This window comes from Panthera onca, chromosome C2 (genome assembly GCF_046562875.1).
Source record: "Panthera onca isolate mPanOnc1 chromosome C2, mPanOnc1 haplotype 2, whole genome shotgun sequence".
NCBI lineage: Eukaryota > Metazoa > Chordata > Mammalia > Carnivora > Felidae > Panthera > Panthera onca.
This window is the reverse complement of record NC_138347.1, coordinates 30855986-30875605: the sequence shown is the minus strand read 5'-3', so window position 1 is coordinate 30875605 and position 19620 is coordinate 30855986. Positions and strand designations below refer to the sequence as shown.

Below are 19620 nucleotides of genomic sequence, written 5' to 3'. Positions count from 1 at the left end.
TGTGGCAATTTCTCGTCTGAACCCTGAAGGTACCCTGATGAGCCCAGGGGACTCAAGCACATCATGACCTTTAGCAATTTTTACAGTAAGAAGTATCTTAGGTCAGAGAAATGATAGACTTACAATGTGATCAAATTAACTCTTACTTGCAAAAACTTAAGAAATACAAGAACCGATTTTAAATAAACTGTATCCCAAAACACTTCAAAACCGAAAAAGAAATAAATATGTGGCTCATTCCTAATTTCGCATTTAGGCAATGTGAGGCAAAAATGACAAACTTCCTTTCCAAAGGCCACACATTGAGGCAATTATAATCAGGGAGAAAACTGTCATGAGTATCTACTACTAGCCTTTGTTTTCTCTAATGGGTCATGATTTCTCTGAGATAATAAATTGCCTCCAAAAACTACATATATCACAAGCAATTGGATGTCAAATATTTCCACAGGTCCAATAAATGTGGCCTTATTTCTTGTATTTCTTTCTGGATAAGCTGGGATGTGCACAATAGTAATCTCATTGATGCTTTTCACTACTGCATTGGATAATTGGAGAAATAATCATTTTTCCCGAGAAAGTAAATATTGACTGAGTAATACACAAAACTATGAAAACAACTCCTTACATTTAGAGAGATCTTTACAAAAGAGTTTAATACACGGTTTCACAACAATAAATGATTTAGAAAAAATTGCCTATTTCCAAACACCATTTTATAGAAGATTCTGAGATTGTTGTCTTGAGCTGTAAAGAGACTAGAATCCATGTCCTCTGCAGCAAGTACATTTATTCTTCTAACATAGAGTGACACGCCCCTTCCATTTGACATGTGTGTTATTGCTGTGTGTGTGTGTGTGTGTGTGTGTGTGTGCGCGCGCGCGTGCACATTGGGCAGGTGTGCATTTCTGCACCAGTGATTTTATATTCAGAGTTTCAAAAGTTACAGAAGATGACTTTATTAATATTTTACTCAATATTTCTCTAAAACCAACTATAATCCTAGGAGCTTCATACATGTGTTTACTAATATATGCACACTTTAAAATCATTCTTTAATTAAACAATCAAATGTACTTAAATTTTGCCTTGATTTGTTCTCCCTTTAAATAGTTGAGAATCAATTTTAAATAAGTAAAACATACTTCGTATAAAAGAGATACTTTGTAAATATGGTACAATATATATGATCAACATGTAGGAGGTATTGTCTGACTTTAAATAAAACCAGGGGGGAAAGAATGAAATAGAGGGGCAAAAAAATACTGGTGAGGAAATCCTAATAGGAATTGGGTGATTTTGATTGTAAAAATCTGTCAGTCTCAGACTTACATAAATGCAGTCATTGTTGCCAGGTTTGATTAATGACAGTTGTACAATCATGTGCTGACAGTCCTCACCATAAAGATACCTTTTTTTTTTCTGATATGGAACACTGCTGAAAAATGCAACCCAATCAGATTTGGCCCCCGGACAACATGTGCTATCATCACTGTACCGTGAATTGAGATTGATTGGTAACCAGCTGTGACAAAGTGGGAAAAGAAGCTCTGTTTTTTGTGTTGTTTTTTTCCCTCCAAATTAAAAAAAAAAAAAAAAAAAGGAAAAGGAAACTGAATTGCGTCAAAACCATTACCATATGTTCAGCTAAATAATAAACAAAACAAAATAAATTTATTTTAATACTTAACACAACAGTTTATGTGCGAGGTTCTGTTTATGCATGATCTTATGTTTGATGATCAATCTTAAAAGTGTTTCAAAAGTGAAAGTGTTATTCATGTTCAAAAACCAGTACTATACTCTAAAATCACTTCTAAATGTAAAGGATCTCTTATTTCTTTCATGGATAGTGAGGAGATTGCCTATAAATCTAAGTTTACTTTGAAGATACCAAACAAAATTTTTGAGAACTGGCAACATTTTATACATAACCACATCGCATACAATTCTCATACTTTGCAATCCCTAATGCATTGTAACCTTCTAGGATAGGAACTTTTCCTGATTTTCTGCCTTTTGTAAACATAATTCAGATAATTTAGGGACCTCCCCTTCCAAGCTTTCCACAGTGGCCTTAGAATTTAGGAGGAGAAAAGAACAAAAGAAAATACAACACAATTTCTATTACAAGGTGGAATTTTACCAGGTTCATTTCAAGCCTGTGTATCTCATTGCCTTGCTTGAATTATGTGAGGATTCTGCACGAATAAAACTTCCTGAATGGCTGTTCTCATTTCACAAGCACCTTTGTTTTTTTTATGAGAGGAAATTTATTTTCTCAAGATCTTTACTTTTTGAAATCACCTACTACTTCTCGCTATGAGATGTCTGGCTCTAATTTTAGAACAAATGTTTTGAATTAGCACTTAACATTTTATGATGTATCTGCTTTATTAATCATTATGTTGGCCATTGGTAAAAATTATGAATTAAACCAGGAAACATCAAATGTCTAGGTAAGTAAATATGACTTTACTCCCTAAAGGAGAGTTAAAAAAAAGTTTGTTTTCAATTTTCAAAATATTTGCACTCAGTCCAAATAGCTGAAGATAACCCTACACCTTTTGGACTCTTGCAGAAAATGAAGAAATGTCTACAATAAGGGCCATTCCATAGTTCCATAATTCAATGCAAATTTAATTATGGAGACTTCATATAAAAATATCGCAAAGTCTATTGCCCTGCTTTCAAAAGAAGGATTTTTAGGGTAACAGTTACTCGTGAATCTTTCAGAGTCATTCACTGATAATTAAAGACACACTTATCAACTAACTGACAGCACTAGCATGGATTCCAGTGGACACGGAGATACAGCCATTTAGAACCCATGGTGATGCGTTTCACCTGCTCAAAAAAGCGTATGTTAACAACTCACAACATTAAATTGACGCACTCCTGTATAAAACATAAACTTTCTTGGAGAAATTTAAATCTTTTGCTTTGTTCAGGCTTGAAAGCGGATAAAACAGAAAAAGTTGCTCAATTTTCCTAAAGCAATCTTTCTGTTCACAATTATCGCAACAAAATCCTTCCACAGACAACACTTGAAACTGTCATTACAACTCATGTAAGCGTCTCTTGGCAACCTAAATCTCAGGTGATAATTTCATACTCTCTAATACTTAAGGTATATCCTGAAGTCAAGCTCTTAAATAACAATTGAAGTCTGGGAGCCAAAATGAGCCCAGTGGGTCATTATCATGCTGGCAAATGGATACCGAGTCAAGTTTTCTATACTTTACAGACAACTTGGGTCACATTGTCCTTTTTATCTATCATTATACTACTACTAATATCATCCTAATTATAATATATAATAATATATAATAACATACAATACATAATACTATATATTATAATTATATTGTAATTGTATTACACTTCTAAAAGCTAAGGTTTGCAGTTTGAGGAAGAAATATTTACGTATTCTTTCAGGATTCAGGTCGTAAGAGTTTCTGGGCAGGGCACCTAAGAACAGTATGAAGGGCAGATATCTTCTTAAAAAATGAAAACTAATGCAACATTCATTGGAAAGGGAAAGAAAATAAAAAAATGTGGAAGTTCAGACTTCTAGGGAAATATTAAGAGGCAAAGTCGTCTCTGAAAAGAACTTGCTGTACTGTGCTGGGAGCCTCTACTGAAAGCCAAGATGAAATTTAAAATATGATGGCATCTGACTCTGCCCTAAATAACCAAACAGTATTTTAGATTCTCTTGGCTTCCCCTAAAGGCTCTCCTCGTTACCTCCATCTGAGGCATAGGTGGCTCCCTCCTTGTCAGCCTGACCATAGATGGAAAACCCTCTACCAAGTCTCCCTTTAGCACAGCTGAGGGAGCAGGACATTCTCCAACTGAAAAGCTGAGAGAAAATAAACAAAAAATGTTTAAAAATGCCCACACTAGGATAAAAATACTATAATTGGTTTAATGAAGTGCAGATTTCAGATCACAGGGTAACTAGGCCCAAAAGAACACTCCCGGGGTTCCCTGACGCGGCCATCTTGAAACCGGAGCCTCTCTCTGGAGCTGGAGTAATTAAACCGAACCGCAGCTGAGCCCTTCCAGAAAGGCCAAAGCACACCGCTCACCCCAAACTAGAAGTGCCTTCGAGTTTTAATCACTGCAGCCTGCTGCCGTGTTTTGAGTGCCCCTGTCTACCCATCTTCCACTCCTCTGACAGACAATGGGGCCTCCGGGGATTAATTCTCTTGGTGTACTTGTGAACAACTGTAAAGTTCACAGCCTGTTGTCTTTAGTCACCACCCGTTTCCATCTTCTCCTGTTATCTTATTCTCTCATTTTTCACTTCTACAGTGAGCTTTGTCTCCTCGGATGAAACCTCTCACAATTGTATCTTGTAGCCACCTCCACAAACTTTTTCACTATGCCTTCTGGAATACTAGTTCACTGACCTGTAAAACTTCCTTATCCTCTCTCACAGAATTTTACCTTCACTTTGTGTCTTAATGAAAATCTGGTTTTTTCCTGAGAGTTGGTGAAAGTGTGGAAGAGGAAGGGATGTAGGAAGTATACTCCTTGCCACTCCAAACAATAACTCAGTAACTCAATAACTCAGATCTTGACCTGAGCCGTAGACTCAGCCAGTCTAACTGACTGAGCCACCCAGGTGCTCCTGCCATCTTCTTTATATACCAAGAGTAGACTTACAAATGCTTCAATTTGCCCTCAACTGGCTCTCTAGAGAAAAGTCCATCCAAACTTCTAAACCTGCCCAGTATGTTCTTTCCTGACCTAGTCTCCGCTAACCTCTCCAGTCCCACCTTGCACTATGGCCCACTTTATACCTGAGTCCTCAACTGTACTCCAGAATTCTCAAGTTCTCTCCTGCTTCTGCATCTCTGCATATGCTGTGTCCTCACATCTGGACTTTTCTCCATGCCTCCCCACTCCCCATTTCTCCCTCCTTATAGCCTAACTACCTCTGCTTATACTGGTATAAAATCAATGTGTTGATATGTATCTACACTTCCAGGGTTTAAGCTTCACAAAGGCACGGTCATGTCTTTGTTCACAGTTGTATCCTCAGAGCTTAGTACAGTGAATAAAGGTAGTCAAGACCAATTTGTTCATGAAAAATTAAATTAAGGCACAGGAAGAGGAAGGTTCTATTTTTTCACCAGTATCAAACAACACTGATAACAAAATGCCAAATCTGTATAATAGAGAGTCTGTGGGCAACACAAGACACATTCTGAGCATTTAGACTCACTTTGTTTTCAGTTCCCTGAATTTTGACTGAGTTTACTTAAATTGTATCTTCTACTCATAGTTTTTATCTCAAACGTTTTTCTGTGTTCATTTTCTCCAAATCATTGACTAATACCATAATTAACAACACACTAGAAGGGCCCCGGAGCAATCCATAGTTTAATGGAGATACTCAGTTACAGAGTATACTCTTACTCACACCTGTCCTTGTTCTGTGATTTAACCTGTTGCCTAGATAAACAAAAACAAAAACAAAAAAACAACAAAAAAAACCCCTCAAGTTCAACATACATCAGTAAGAAAAAAGTGAGGTCCAAAAAGTTTAAGAAAAAATTATCTTTAAGATAAAAATTATCTTTAAGATAAAAATTATATGATAATATCTTTTATCACTGATAATCTTTTCATTATACCAAACATTAACATACTAATCTTAATTAGTATGTTAATTAACTAATTAACATAACTAATCTTAAAATTAGAACTGTGTGTGTGTTGTTTTTTTTTAATTGACATGCTATTCACTATTTGGCAATAGAAATTTTGTTTTGATTGCTATAGGTTTTCTTTCTTTCTTTCTTATTTATTTATTTATTTATTTATTTATTTATTTTTGGTGTTATCTGCAGATTGGGCACTGACCTATCATTGCTAATTACATTATTGTTTTCAAAACTGCAGAGAGCTTTTAATATCATCTTATACTGATTTTCACTAAATTTAAATCCCTTAAAAGTTTAGAGATTGTGTGTGTGTGTGTGTGTGTGTGTGTGTGTGTACATCATGTTCTACTTTCTGTCACAGTCATATAAGATTAAACTCAAACCATTCTAGAGATATTAGAATTTCATTTAGCTCATCATAGCAGAAAGGACTATTTAATTATTTTTATTGCTATCCTTACTATGCAACCATCCTTGTGATTTATTCAAATAAAATAATATCTGCAATTCCTTAAATGCATTACTTTAAATGCTTTTAAAACTTACTAGTATTATTTCCATATGTTTGTGTAACTAATTAGAACATGAAAATTTATGGTAAAAATTGCAAATAAATCACAATTAAGGAAAGCATTTTGGAACGAATAAAGTGGTGTAGGCAGGTCAAATTATCCTTTAATTTAGAAATAATTATTGGCTTAAATTCATTCAAGGCATTTTGATTTTACAACAGGACTAAGAAATGTAACATCAGGTTTGGAAAAGTGGATCTACTTCATAATTGTGTGTTTGATTAGAAATTAATCTCCACTTTACATTCATTTAGAAGAAGGATTTTGGGGATTAAATCCACAACAATCCATAAAATTCATAGCTTACACCAGATGTTTTTGACAGGCAGCTTCTTGTACTCTTCTGAGTCGAGAATGAACACTGTGCAATAAGGGACTGTAAGTTCAGAGTGAAATAGATCTTCAAATGTGCCATCTATCTGGTGGCCTTGTGATCCTTACTGAACAACCTTTAAGAAGATTCCATTGGTGTTGGAAGGGAGCATTAGCTGAGGTAGAATGGAAGTGTTCTGCATTATCAGTTTGGGTTGTGCTTTGGAAGATTCAAAGGGCTCTCTCTCCTCTTTACTTCTGCCCACAAAAACCTCCTCATGAAATGTGTTTCTGGAATAATTTAGAAATTCAACACAGCTACATAGGGGCACTTGTCATCATTAAGTGTGTAACATACCATAGAGGTTGGTAGATATATTTGAAAATAGAAGGTTCAGACACTTCTCTAATTAAGCTACTCTTAACTAGTTTTATCAATTCAGCAACTATTTAATGAGCAAGAAATATAAAGAAACATTTCATGCCTCATATATTCTAGAAAATATGCAAGAATATACATTCATCTGAAGTCATTAGTGAACCAAAGGACCTTCTTGCATTCGGTGATGACCTATTTATGTCAAGTCTTGCCATGGCACTATTTGTCCATCTCACTGGTATAACCTTCATAGCCAAGGCAATAAGAAATGACTTTGAGGTCTATTTCTTTGAACAACATTCTATTATTTTTGTCTAATGTTAAAAACAAAATTAAAAAGCATATAAAATAGCATTCAGGTAAGCAATTCCTACTTCATCTTTTCTACTAGTTCGGGGTTTCTTGACCACAGCACTTAGTGACATTTTGGACTTTTGGGCCAGATTATTCCTTATTGTGGGACTTGTCCTGTGTATAGTCAGCCATTTAGCAGCATTCTTAGCCTCTCCCCTCCACAAGACAGTAGTACTTAATTCCCCAAATGCAGCAATCAAAAATGTCTCCTCATATTGCCAAATGTCTCTCTGTAAATGGGAGAGGCAAAGCTGGCCCTCGTGAAGAACCACTGCACTAACTGTGTCTGGTGAGCACCACATAGCAGATACAGGGCTGGACATTTAAGAATGAAGATAAATATGGCAAGGGGAGTTGGGAGACAGAGAAACAAACAATTACAATAACAAGACTAACACTGTTTTCGCTTAGTTACACGGAACTTTAAAAAAAGCCAATGGCTATTGAGTAAAAAAAAAATGGAATGAAGGGTGTTTAAGATACAAATGGGAAATGAATGCAAGCTTTCATGTCAGAGAGACCTGCGGTTTGCATCCTGTTTTGCTACCCTCAGGTCCTGTGACCTTGAGCATTGTGCTCATTGTCCTTAAGCTTCATTTTCCTGCACTGTTAAAAAAAAGGGATTCATAGGGTGCCTGGGTGGCTCACTCTGTTAAGCGGCTGACTTGAGCTCAGGTCATGATCTCGGGGTTCTTGAGTTTGAGCCCTGCATTGGGCTCTGTGCTGACAACTCAGAGCCTGGACCTGCTTCAGATTCAGTATCTCCCTGTCTCTTTCTGCCCCTCCCCAGTTTGTTCTCTCTCTCTCTTTCTCTCTCTACCCCCCCCCCAAATAAACAAGCTTAAAAAAAGAGGGGTAGGTGATTCATACTTTAAGGCTATTGGGGAGATTAATTATAACTGTACAAGCACCTAGCATAAAATCAGTGGGCCCTCAAAAAAATACCATACTCTTTATTATTTTAATACAATTTCCTGTAAAGATAAATTATTTTAGAGGCACTCAGCTGGTTCAGTTGATATAGCATGCGACCCTTGATCTCTCAGTATTGCGAGTTGGGGCCCCACATTGAGTGTAGAGATTACTTAAACACAAAATCTTAAAAAAAAGATGAATTATTTGAGTGAAGTAGTTTAGACAGTGGACTTGAGGGGTAATGTGCCTAATTGGGTTCAAATCTCTACCACTTGAATTTGCCCCTCAGATTCCTCCTTTGTAACATAAAAATGATAAGAACACTTGTTTCATGAAGAAACCGTGAAGATCAAATGAGTTATCTACATGTAAAGCACTTGAAAAATTAGCTATTGTCCCATAGTCAATTTGAAGATACACATTTCTTCTATTTTAACATCTCTGACATTAAAAATCATTTTCCATAGATGACATACTATATTTGATCAAGCAATTTTTTTTCTTCTTCATTCAGAGAAAGTATTGTCAGATCCTACAAACAATTCCAACTTGAATTCAATGACTTATAATATTATTATAGGACTAAAAATAATAGTTGGGTTAAACAAATATTTTGACTTCTGTATTTAATAAAGACAACACCTCTTATCCAGCACCCAAGGTATAAACCTCAGTATTACTTTTATCCCCTCTTTCCCCATGAATCCTGACATAGAATCTATCTCTTTAAGGAAAAACAAAACAAAACAAACAAAAAACAAAAACAAAAACACAACCTTTCTTTGTATTGCCATTTCGTATATTCACAGGAAATAACCCAAAAGAATCCCCTAACTACCTTTTAAGCAACTTCTTACCAGGTATGCTTACCTCTGAACATTCTCTACTCCAAACTACCCTATATAAAATTTGAGAATCAATTTTTTAAACCTAGAGACAAAGACACATTTGTATTGAATGTGCTCCAGTGAATCCCCATTTCATAGTGTATTCAGTATAAAACACTTTACTTGGAATTAGAGGCTTTCATAATAAAGCCTCAGCTAACCTTGTTGGCCTTAAGTGCCACTCCACTCCACTCCAGGCAAACGGAACCACTAATTGTTGGCATAGTCTTTCCGCCACCAATGGTTTTTCATCCTGCTTCCATCTCTAGGAATATTCTTTGCAGCTCCACTTATGAGAATTCTATTCTCCTTTCCAGACCCATCTCTAACATCGCATGGGACTAAAGCAGCTTTTCCTTTCTGCAACTCTAAAGAGTCTGTATATTATAGCTTTTTTAAATAGTTTGCTTTATTTAGTAATTAACATTATACATATCTCATACCCTCCCCCTCAAATCCTTGAGAACAAACTCATCTTTTTTTAATTTGTTGCATTATCAACACTAAAAATGTGCAATGAATATGTATGATTCTTTTTGAATTTTTGAAATGTAACATTTTATTAGTTCACATTAGAGATATTTGTTATTCCTTTGAGAGAATTGCCATCTTGCTATAAATTGTGTTCATAGTAAAGTTAAAAATATTTTCTTTCTCTCTCTTTATAAAATTCTTCAAATAAGGGTTAAGAGTCCTGATTGACTTTTTTGCTTCTATTATTTGTGGTATAAATGTTGAGCAAAACTTTTAGAAAATGTGGGTTGATGGATGAAGTATTTATAGCTTCCATCAAACATATATTTTACAGAAAGTGCCAGTTGTATGAATGGCTGTGATAGTTAACCAGGTATTCTTTTTTTTTTTTTTAATTTTTTTAATGTTTATTTATTTTTGAGACAGAGAGAGACAGAGCATGAACAGGGGAGGGGCAGAGAGAGAGGGAGACACAGAATCTGAAATGTGCTCCAGGCTCTGAGCTGTCAGCACAGAGCCCGATGCGGGGCTCGAACTCACAGACCGTGAGATCATGACCTGAGCCGAAGTCGAATGCTTAACCGACTGAGCCACCCAGGCGCCCCTAACCAGGTATTCTTAATAAAGGCACCACACATACATTTGATGAAATTAGTTGAAAGGTATTACGGTAGGTCATATAATTGTAACAGTCACAATAATCTTAAGAATGATCAGCAAAATTTCCGCACTGAGATCTTGTCATAGGTCTATCCTATAGATTTATATGACGAATCACTTCTCAGAAGAGACTTCTAGTACTTTAATTTCTTGGCAAAGGTTCACTGTGTCCCAATAGCAGCCCCCACGCCTAAATAGGTCCTTTAAGAATGAAGCTCCAATGAGTTGATTCTATGCACCAACTAAAGTAGATTTCTTCAATAATTGATTCTATTCTGTGGAATAGGGTATGTTCTTACAATGCTTTGAAAGCATTTGGTTTTTGTATCTTATTTTTGACAACTGTATCTCCTTCACACACTAAGGAAGACATACCCCTCATTCATCATGTTATTGTAATACTAGGTCTCAAGTTATTCTTTTTTTTTTTTTCCTCTTTCTCTTTCAATTCATACCAGTTGATTTGAATAATTGATTTGAATAACCATAATGATGATGATGATAGCTCTACACTTGAGGAAATATAGAGTCTAGAAAGACTCATTCCTGTCAGGGATGTGTGGGTGGCTCAGTCGGTTAAGCTGACTCTTGATTTTAGCTCAGGTTATGATCTCACAATTTGTGAGATTGAGCCCTGCATTGGGCTATGTGCTGACATCGTGGAACCTGCTTGGGATTCTCCCCTCTCTCTTTCTATGCCCCTCCCCCCCCACATGTGCATTCTCTCTCTCTCTCTCTCTCTCTCTCTCTCTCCCTCCCTCCCTCTCAAAAATAAACAAATAAATAAATAAACATTAAAAAAACTTTAGAAATCAGAACTGTCAGCCAACACATAACTGCCTATGGAACTGTTAATAAGCAAATATTATCAAGAAAATGTAAAATAATGCTCTTTTAGTAAAATTAACCATTGCCTAAGTGCCATGAGACAATGCAGATGAAAAGAAGAATTACATTATCATGCTCTAGAAAAGTTCATTGTTCTAGATTTATATACCTATACTATTTAATTCTCTCAGCAAGCATTTCTTTAGCTTCATTTGTATTACCAGTGACTTCATTTTTATTTCCAGATACAGTGGTAAGAAGAATACAAGACTATATTAAAATAAAATATTCTGTGATGACAAAGACAGAATTGTTTTAAACTTTGTTTCAGTGGGCTATAGGAAATAATGATATTTTTTTAAATGATGCAAACTTATTTATTTGATACAATATAATGGATTATATAGTACTGATAAGTGCCATTATGATAAAAGTTATAAAAGCATTAATATGTACTTTATTACACAGATGTATTTTGTGACCATCTAATAGGCAAGCATTTACTAAGCTGTTTTTTCCTGATCTATAATCCCAAATGGAGAATGGAAAAAAAAAATTGTTCCCACTTAGCACTTCTAGTTAATGGTCAAGATTGTGGACCTTGAAGCCAGTCATCCAAGATACCTTACTAGATGATTGACTTCATCTTACTTACCATACTCTTTGTGTCTCATGTTTTTATTTGTTATATGGGAATAATAATAGTATTTATATCATACGGTTGCCATAAGGATGAATGTTTTCATGTAAAATGCCTAGAATAGGTATGATATAGAGAAGTATGATGTAAATATAGTTATTAATATTATATTTACAGGAAAGGAAAATGCAATAAAAACAACTCTTTTGAATCAATATTAGCCTTTTCCTATAAAAACCTAAATAAGCATTCAGGGTCAAAGGCAATTTTAAATTTTTAAAAAATGTCCATATATACATAAAAATCTGATAGCATATATGCAAAACATAAAAAAAGTAGTTATCAGTTATAAATGGTTATATGAGTAACTGTACTTTTCTTCCTTAGGCCCATCCATGTCAAATTTGCTTTTTTTTCCCCTCCTATAAAAATGTGTTATACTTTTTAAAGTGTTTTGAGTTGTTGCCATTCACAGAATGATGCCATTTCAGAATTTAAAGGCACCACAGAAACAATCCAATCCAACTTGCACATTTTGCAGGTGTAGACCCTAGTACTCAACATATTATGTAAATGATTTAAAACGGCATGATGGATTTTTGCAGAGCTGGGATAAGATTGTTAGTCTCCTAAATTCAACTTTACCTTGTAAGCCCACTTTGCAATTACAACTTATTAAGAACAGCAACAGCAAAAAATCAATCAGAAGCATATCTTAAGAAAAACCCCTGGGTGATTAAAAACCATCTAAGTGGGGCGCCTGGGTGGCGCAGTCGGTTAAGCGTCCGACTTCAGCCAGGTCACGATCTCGCGGTCCGTGAGTTCGAGCCCCGCGTCAGGATCTGGGCTGATGGCTCGGAGCCTGGAGCCTGTTTCCGATTCTGTGTCTCCCTCTCTCTCTGCCCCTCCCCCGTTCATGCTCTGTCTCTCTCTGTCCCAAAAATAAATAAAAAACGTTGGGAAAAAAAATTAAAAAAAAAAAAAAACCATCTAAGTGATTCTAACAACAAATTGTCATATGAAGGCAAGGATTTGTGTTAATATAGTCAATTAAATAACTTTCTTTTTAATTTTTTTTATTTTTTAAGTTTATTTATTTCTTCTGAGAGAGAGAGAGCTGGGGAGGGGCAGAGAGAGAGAGGGAGAGCGAGAATCCCAAGCAGGCTCTGTGATGTCAGCACGGAGACCAATGTGGGGCTCAAACTCACGAACCATGAGATCATGACCTGAGTCAAAACCAAGAGTAGAATGCTCAAGCAACAGAGCCACTCAGGCACCCCTCCTTTTTTTAAAATTTATTTTGAGAGAGAGAGAATCCCAAACAGGCTCCATGCTGCCGACGTTGATCCCAATGTGGGGTTTGCTTTCATGAACTGTGAGATCATGACCTGAGCTGAAACCAAGAGTCAGATGCTCAACTGATTGAGCCATCAGGCTCCCCAACTTTCTCCTTTTTATATTTTGTGTAGAGTTGAGGTAAGAATCTAGGATACTAGAAAGTGTGTCTCCAATGGTAAATACCCAATATATCCACCTGAGTCTTGATACAATGACTGTCTCTTGGTAACCCTTTGGCTTGTCCTACAATTTGGGCTAAGTAAAATGCTGCCCTAATCCTGATCTCTGCCTAGGGAATTCTCTAACATCCTACGCTATGATGGAAGAAACAAACCTGCCCTAGCTTCTATGTTGGACAACACCCACATGCCAATGACAGGTGGCACTCAGACAGATCCTTTTGCAAACTGCACCTGGTCTTGGCTCTGCCTTGACACAACACAAGAGCTGCCAGTTAATGGGCATCTTTGACTTCGAGGCATTTCATATTCCAAGTGTGTCCCAGCTTGTTAGTTGACCACTGGCCAGAACCCAAATTGGATGCCAGTTCCTGCATTGTCCCTGAGCTGAGATTCTCAACAGATGGGCCAATGTGGTCACAGGATGAGGTAACTTGCACTCTTCAACCTAGGTGGCAATTAGTTTTGTGTTAACAGCAACTATTAGCACCTATTTGATGAAAACGCAGAGAAAGTACCATTTTGGCATTCCTCTGAAAGTTGCTAATTAATTCTGTTTGTAAACAAAAATCTATATCTTCAGCTTCCAAGAAGGTAACTTTGACATGGTCCAAATATAGATTTCCAAAACACGAAGACACTAGGTGTGCTTATGAAGTTGGTCTAAAAATTACACTTAACATTCCTATAAAGTTATTCATGATACAGCGTTTCTAGCTGAGTATCTAAAATTTTATCAAATATAAAATTAGTCAGTGGCTCGAGTCCATAAACAATTAATAATCACATAATTACAAAGCCCATTAGTTTAAAATATATGTTTTATGCTGGAAAGATTTTAAATCAAGTCCTAGCTCTAACACGTATTAATGTGTGACTTTGGAAGCAAGTTACTTAAACTTCTGTTTCCATAGCTCTCAAATGAGGAATAGTATTATTTTAGAACACTATTTAAACTAGTGTAATTAACATATGGAAAGCAAAATTGCATGGCAAATAACAAGTCCTTCAAAATTACATGCTTTTATTGTTACATAATCTTCTTACACAAGTGATGGTTTTTTTATTATCAGTACACAACTGATATGATATAATGTGTGAAATTTGAAAGTCCCAACCCAGATGTCTTATTACACTGGGGCTACAATAAAATATGTTGACCGTGTACAAACTTTGAGAGGTAGGAAAATCAGAGGTAACTTTCAGGCTTGGCAAACTGGCTGGAAAAATTTATAAAGAAATCTATATGATTTAAAAGCAAAAGTGGTATCTATTAAATCAGTAAGATTTTATGTTTCTATAGAAATTGGCCAAAGAAATTGAGTATCCATAGAAATTGTATACTTTATATTTTTCACCTTTAATATATTTTCCTTGTAGTTTTCTAGGTAGCTAATAAATGCCACCAACCAGCAGAATTTATAAAACTGGAGCACTTGTTATGTGTATCCAGTGTATAGTATTTACAGTTCTTTGAATGAGTTATATGATTTTAATAACCCTTTGAGTGAGAATGGATGGCATAATTATTCACCCTGTACAAATGAGTCAAAGTGTAGGTTAGTTATTAGTCCCCTTGCATTTCTGGTCCATTTCTTCAGAATGTAAAACACAAAGAGTTGAAATATCTTCTTCAAGGTCACACTCCTAGTTAGTGGTAGAGAAATATGTCAAACACCATTTCCAGAACATGAGAGTATAACTAAACTGATTAAATGATTGAACAGTGTCAGAACAAGCCTAAAGTTTAATCTCTGAAGATGGCCTCAGTATTCTTCATGTTATTCATAGCTATATTAAAAGATCTCACAGTAATTGTCCATGTAGTTCTATTTTTTTTTCTAGACAGAAATGGCTAAGGCATCTATACAGCTAAAAAATTACAGAGTATTCATTAACACATTTCTTTATATTTCTGAGCCTTAGGGACCAATTCACTTTTCAGATGTCACATACAATGTTTATATACATTGCTTTTCTCCTGCTCTTAGTTCTTTCTGTTCTTAATTTTTTTTTTAATTGACCAATCTTGATCAGCCTACCAATCAGCATGGTTATTTATCAGGAGCCCAAATTACCACATGTCCTTGAAGCACACGTTGTATGTGAAGAAGGCCCATCTCCTCAGCAGGGTGGCGGAGCACCTGTTCAGCATCTCCGCATCCCAGAAGCACATTCTCTAAACAATGGAGCTTCAAAACAATTAATATAAGAACATTTTCCAGGGCTAAGTGAAAAGAGCCACTTAGTGTGAAAAAAGCCACACACACACACACAAAAGAATTATAAGTGGTTCTATTCAGTTTCTTTTCTTAAGGATTCATGTATTTATGTGAATCTCGCATTTCATGGAACTAAGAACTCTAAAAAGTCTCTCTTAAAATAGACTTGCACTTCAGAGAAAGGAATTTGTCAGTGGCTTCAAGAAAATTGATAGAATTTTCCACCATATATCTTGCAACTCTTATTCTCTAGTCCTTTATCTATTTTTATGAAATATTCATGAATTATATCTAGTATGTGCAAGCCATCAACTGCATTTAGAATTTGCAGGCATACATAAGAATGTAAATGGCATATTTTATTTCCTTTTTGCTCTGACAAGCTATTATAAACATTCCTTTCTGTACTCTAGATCTTTATTAAGAAAGTTAGTGTCACTTTAGAGTTGGTTCAGAAAATAAATAAAAATGAAATTAAAAAATCATGGAGCTAACCATATAGTGATATAACTAAAATTTATATGAATGGTAAAGGATGCTAAATCTCATATTTACGATTCTTTAAAAGACTGGTAATAATTAACTGAAACACAATCTATACTGACAAGACCAGATAAGAAATTACAATCAGATTAATCACACTACTTTTTAACTAATTTCTGAGAAGGGATATTTTTATTCTTCTCGCTAATATTAGATTGAACAGAGTATTGTCGTGTTGGTGTATTTTAATTTATTTTTTTATTTAATTCATTGTAAATTTATTATTTTCTCTTTCTTTTTACATTAGAACACAGTATTTTCATAAAGCTTCAGCATATAATGCATATTATATTTATTTTTTATTTTGGTATAACAAAAATATATAACATCCCTATGATAAGATGGAGCATAGCACAGATGAAACATAATCACAGAATTAAAATACTGGCAACTTTTATCACATGAAACACTTTATGGAAAGATGTAGTGAAGGCACCTGGTCATCAAGAGAGTATTAATCAGCAAAAAGGTCTAGGTTTGCCTGTAAAAAAAAAGATATACTACCCAAGGAAGAAACTAGGATTACTTTAGGCCTGAGTTTCTTTAATGTATGTAAATACTTTTCTATATCACCCATCTGGTTAACATAAAATAAAAAAATAAACAATCAATAACTATATTTATTCTGCTTAAATATAATTTTTTTACAGACTAATGAGCATTAAAAATATCGGAGGCACTTAATAAATGTAGGTAAATCTGAAAGTGTAACTTTTACAATTTAAATTATGCTTTAACAAAACCTGTATTTAAAAAAAAAAATCATTATACCAGTACCTGGGTAGCTCAGTCGGTTAAGTGTCCAACTGTTGATTGTGGCTCAGGTCATGATCTCAGGGTCATGAGATCAAGCCCTGAATCAGGCTCAGAGCAGAGCACAGAGCCTGCTTGGGATTTTCTCTCACTCCTTCTCTCTCTCTCTGCCCCTCCCCTTCTTGTTCTCTCTCTCTCTCTCTATCTCTCTCTCTCTCAAAAATAAAAGAAAATAAATAAAGTTTAAAATAAATAAATAATCATTACAAATAACAAAAAAAAGTCTCTCCCCTCATCTCCTGTTTTGTTCCCTCTACCCACTTCATTTCCATATTGGTATGTGAAAGTATTGATAGCCTTAGGAAATGCTACTTTTCCCACCTCACCAAAATACTCATCAAATCAAAACAAATACCAACTCACCAAGGGTACAATTTAATTTTATTAAAGATAGGTACTGAGAAAGATCAGGAATTTCAAGGCTAAATCAAAGAAAGAGGTATATAAGTCTACTAAAAATAAATTTTCAAAGTAAAGGAAACAAAAATGCTCCCCTAATTCATCTCTGGTTACTGCAAGTTTGGCACAGATATCTTCTTCTGTGCTGAAGGTTTAAATAGCTATCACAGCATTTCATAAATTTATACTTGAATTGAAAAGCTTTTCTTGTCTCCAAAAGAAAAATAGTCACATATTACTTACGTAGTAATTACAGGCTATGCAGCTGCCCTACAAAGCTTTACTATAAATGTGTTAAGCATGAACCACTACACAAACCTTATTCAAATTGCATTAAATGTTAAGCCAAAGAAATGTCATCCTCCACACCACTTCACACAATTGCTTACACAAGAACAATGGCCATCTCCCTAGTCTGAGACTTAAATAATGTAATAGAATCAATGTTGTTGATTTAGGCTATGGTTGGTTAAAAGTCATTACTGTTATTCCTCACCAAGTAAAGAGGTCTATTTCCCCCTTATTATGCACAAGTGAAGCTTATGCTAATGCCTACAAATCTAAGAATGAATAAGCTTCTTTGAAATACCATTTAAAGATTGAGAACTCATGAAATAGTACCTCGTTTCTATCATGATAAAAATATTGACCTCAATTTCTGTATTGCGCTGATCCTTACTTTAAGCCTTTCTAATGTACAATTGAAAGCTTATACAGCATTTCCATTTGCTTAATACTTTAAAAATATTAAGCTGGTCACACAAAGCACTGTAGTAGTATCATGCCAGTAATAGAAGAATAAAGAGGCCAGAAACCTATGAAAATGTTTTAAGGAAAGTTAATGGAAGTAAGATTTCTCAAAATCTCAACCTCACCTTTAGAGGTCTTTATATCATCCATTCTAAACATGTAGTATTAATAGTATTGTTTGATTTTTGTGTATTATTTGAACTTTGAAGCAAATGAATTTGGTAAGATTGGAGAATATTATAGCAACTAAAGGTGTCAGGCTTATGACCTAACACCTAGAGAAATTTGGGAACAAATTAAACTGGGCTTGATTAAGTTTTATTTTACCTCAATTCAGAGACATAGAGCCATTAAAATGCAACACACCCTTACTACTTTCTATTTTTGAAACTTTTTTGAACTGGATCTTGTTTAATGATTAAAAATGGCAGAATCATGAGGGATGTTATATAGACATCATTAACCTCTGACATCATGTAACAAAAAAATGGCATTCTCTGTGGATTTCTTCCTAACACCCCACAAATCCAGTCTAACCATGAGAAAACATGAAACAAATCCCAGTTTGGGGTACCTGCCAGTACCCCTTCAGGCTGTCAAGGTCATGAAAACAATGAAAGACTAGGGAAATATGACAAGCAAATGCAATATTCTATAATATCCAACTAAATAAATACCCTCGATTGGAGACTGGAGCAGAAGGAAGACATTAATGAGAAAACTGGTGAAATCAAAACAATGTATAAACTATAATCACTATGTATTACCATTTATTCATTCAGAGTAATAAATGTTTCCTAGTAATGTAAAATGTTAATAATAGGGAAAACTGAATGTCAAGTGTATGGGAATTCTCCATATTATTTTTGTAACTTTTCTATAAACCTGAAAATATTCCAAAAAAAGTTTTTGTTAGTTTGTTTGTTTTTAATGGATGAGTATATTTACTCCCAGTAACTGAAAATTAACCTTTGTGTACACTAGGCTAAATTTTACTATATAATTCATCTCTCAATCTTACATCAACATTTAAAAATTACACATTAACTGCTCTCAGCTCCATCAACTTTTCTTGCATTTTAACCTACTTCTCCACTGAGAAGACTTGAGGAACTTCACATTCACAAACTCCTGTAACAACACTCCTTTAAAACTAGATGTCTAACAGCAAAGTGACATAGAAGTAACTTTCCCTACGATACAGGCTAAAAAGTTAACCAAATTAAAATATTTACTTCTTTTATTTCTATAGATTGCAAAGAAGGTCTCATTAAGTGTTAAAAATGTTTGGTCCATTTGAGACCAGTGCTGTTGATCATATGACTTCAGAAAATACAGTATCAGAGAAATAATGATAAATAAATCAAGATTTTGAAATAAATGCATAAATTCAGGAAAGTATCCACAGTGGTTGCTGGTGAAAGCAGATAAAAGGCAACCGATGTCTGTGTAAGCAAGTTTAATTTCAGTCAGTTGAATGAAACCAAATTTCTCTCTTTTTTTTTTTTTAGGAAAAAATTACAAAAAAGGCAGGATGTCAAATCTTATTCAGATGATTGTAGTCGGTTTGATGGCTGATGGCCATAGTTTCAGAAGGTAACACTAGGAGTAAGGCAAAACTAATCTTAAAGCTAAACTTGCTCATTATATGGGGAAACAAATAAAAAAAATACTTGAATG

The 19620-nt window shown here is 34.8% G+C and overlaps 1 protein-coding gene across 19 annotated transcripts in view; it reads right to left on the bottom strand.

Moving 5' to 3' along the window:
- The window catches only part of ROBO2 (roundabout guidance receptor 2), a 1697359-nt gene that overhangs the window by 146814 nt on the left and 1530925 nt on the right, over positions 1-19620 (bottom strand). The gene's annotated exons all lie outside the window — the stretch shown is intronic.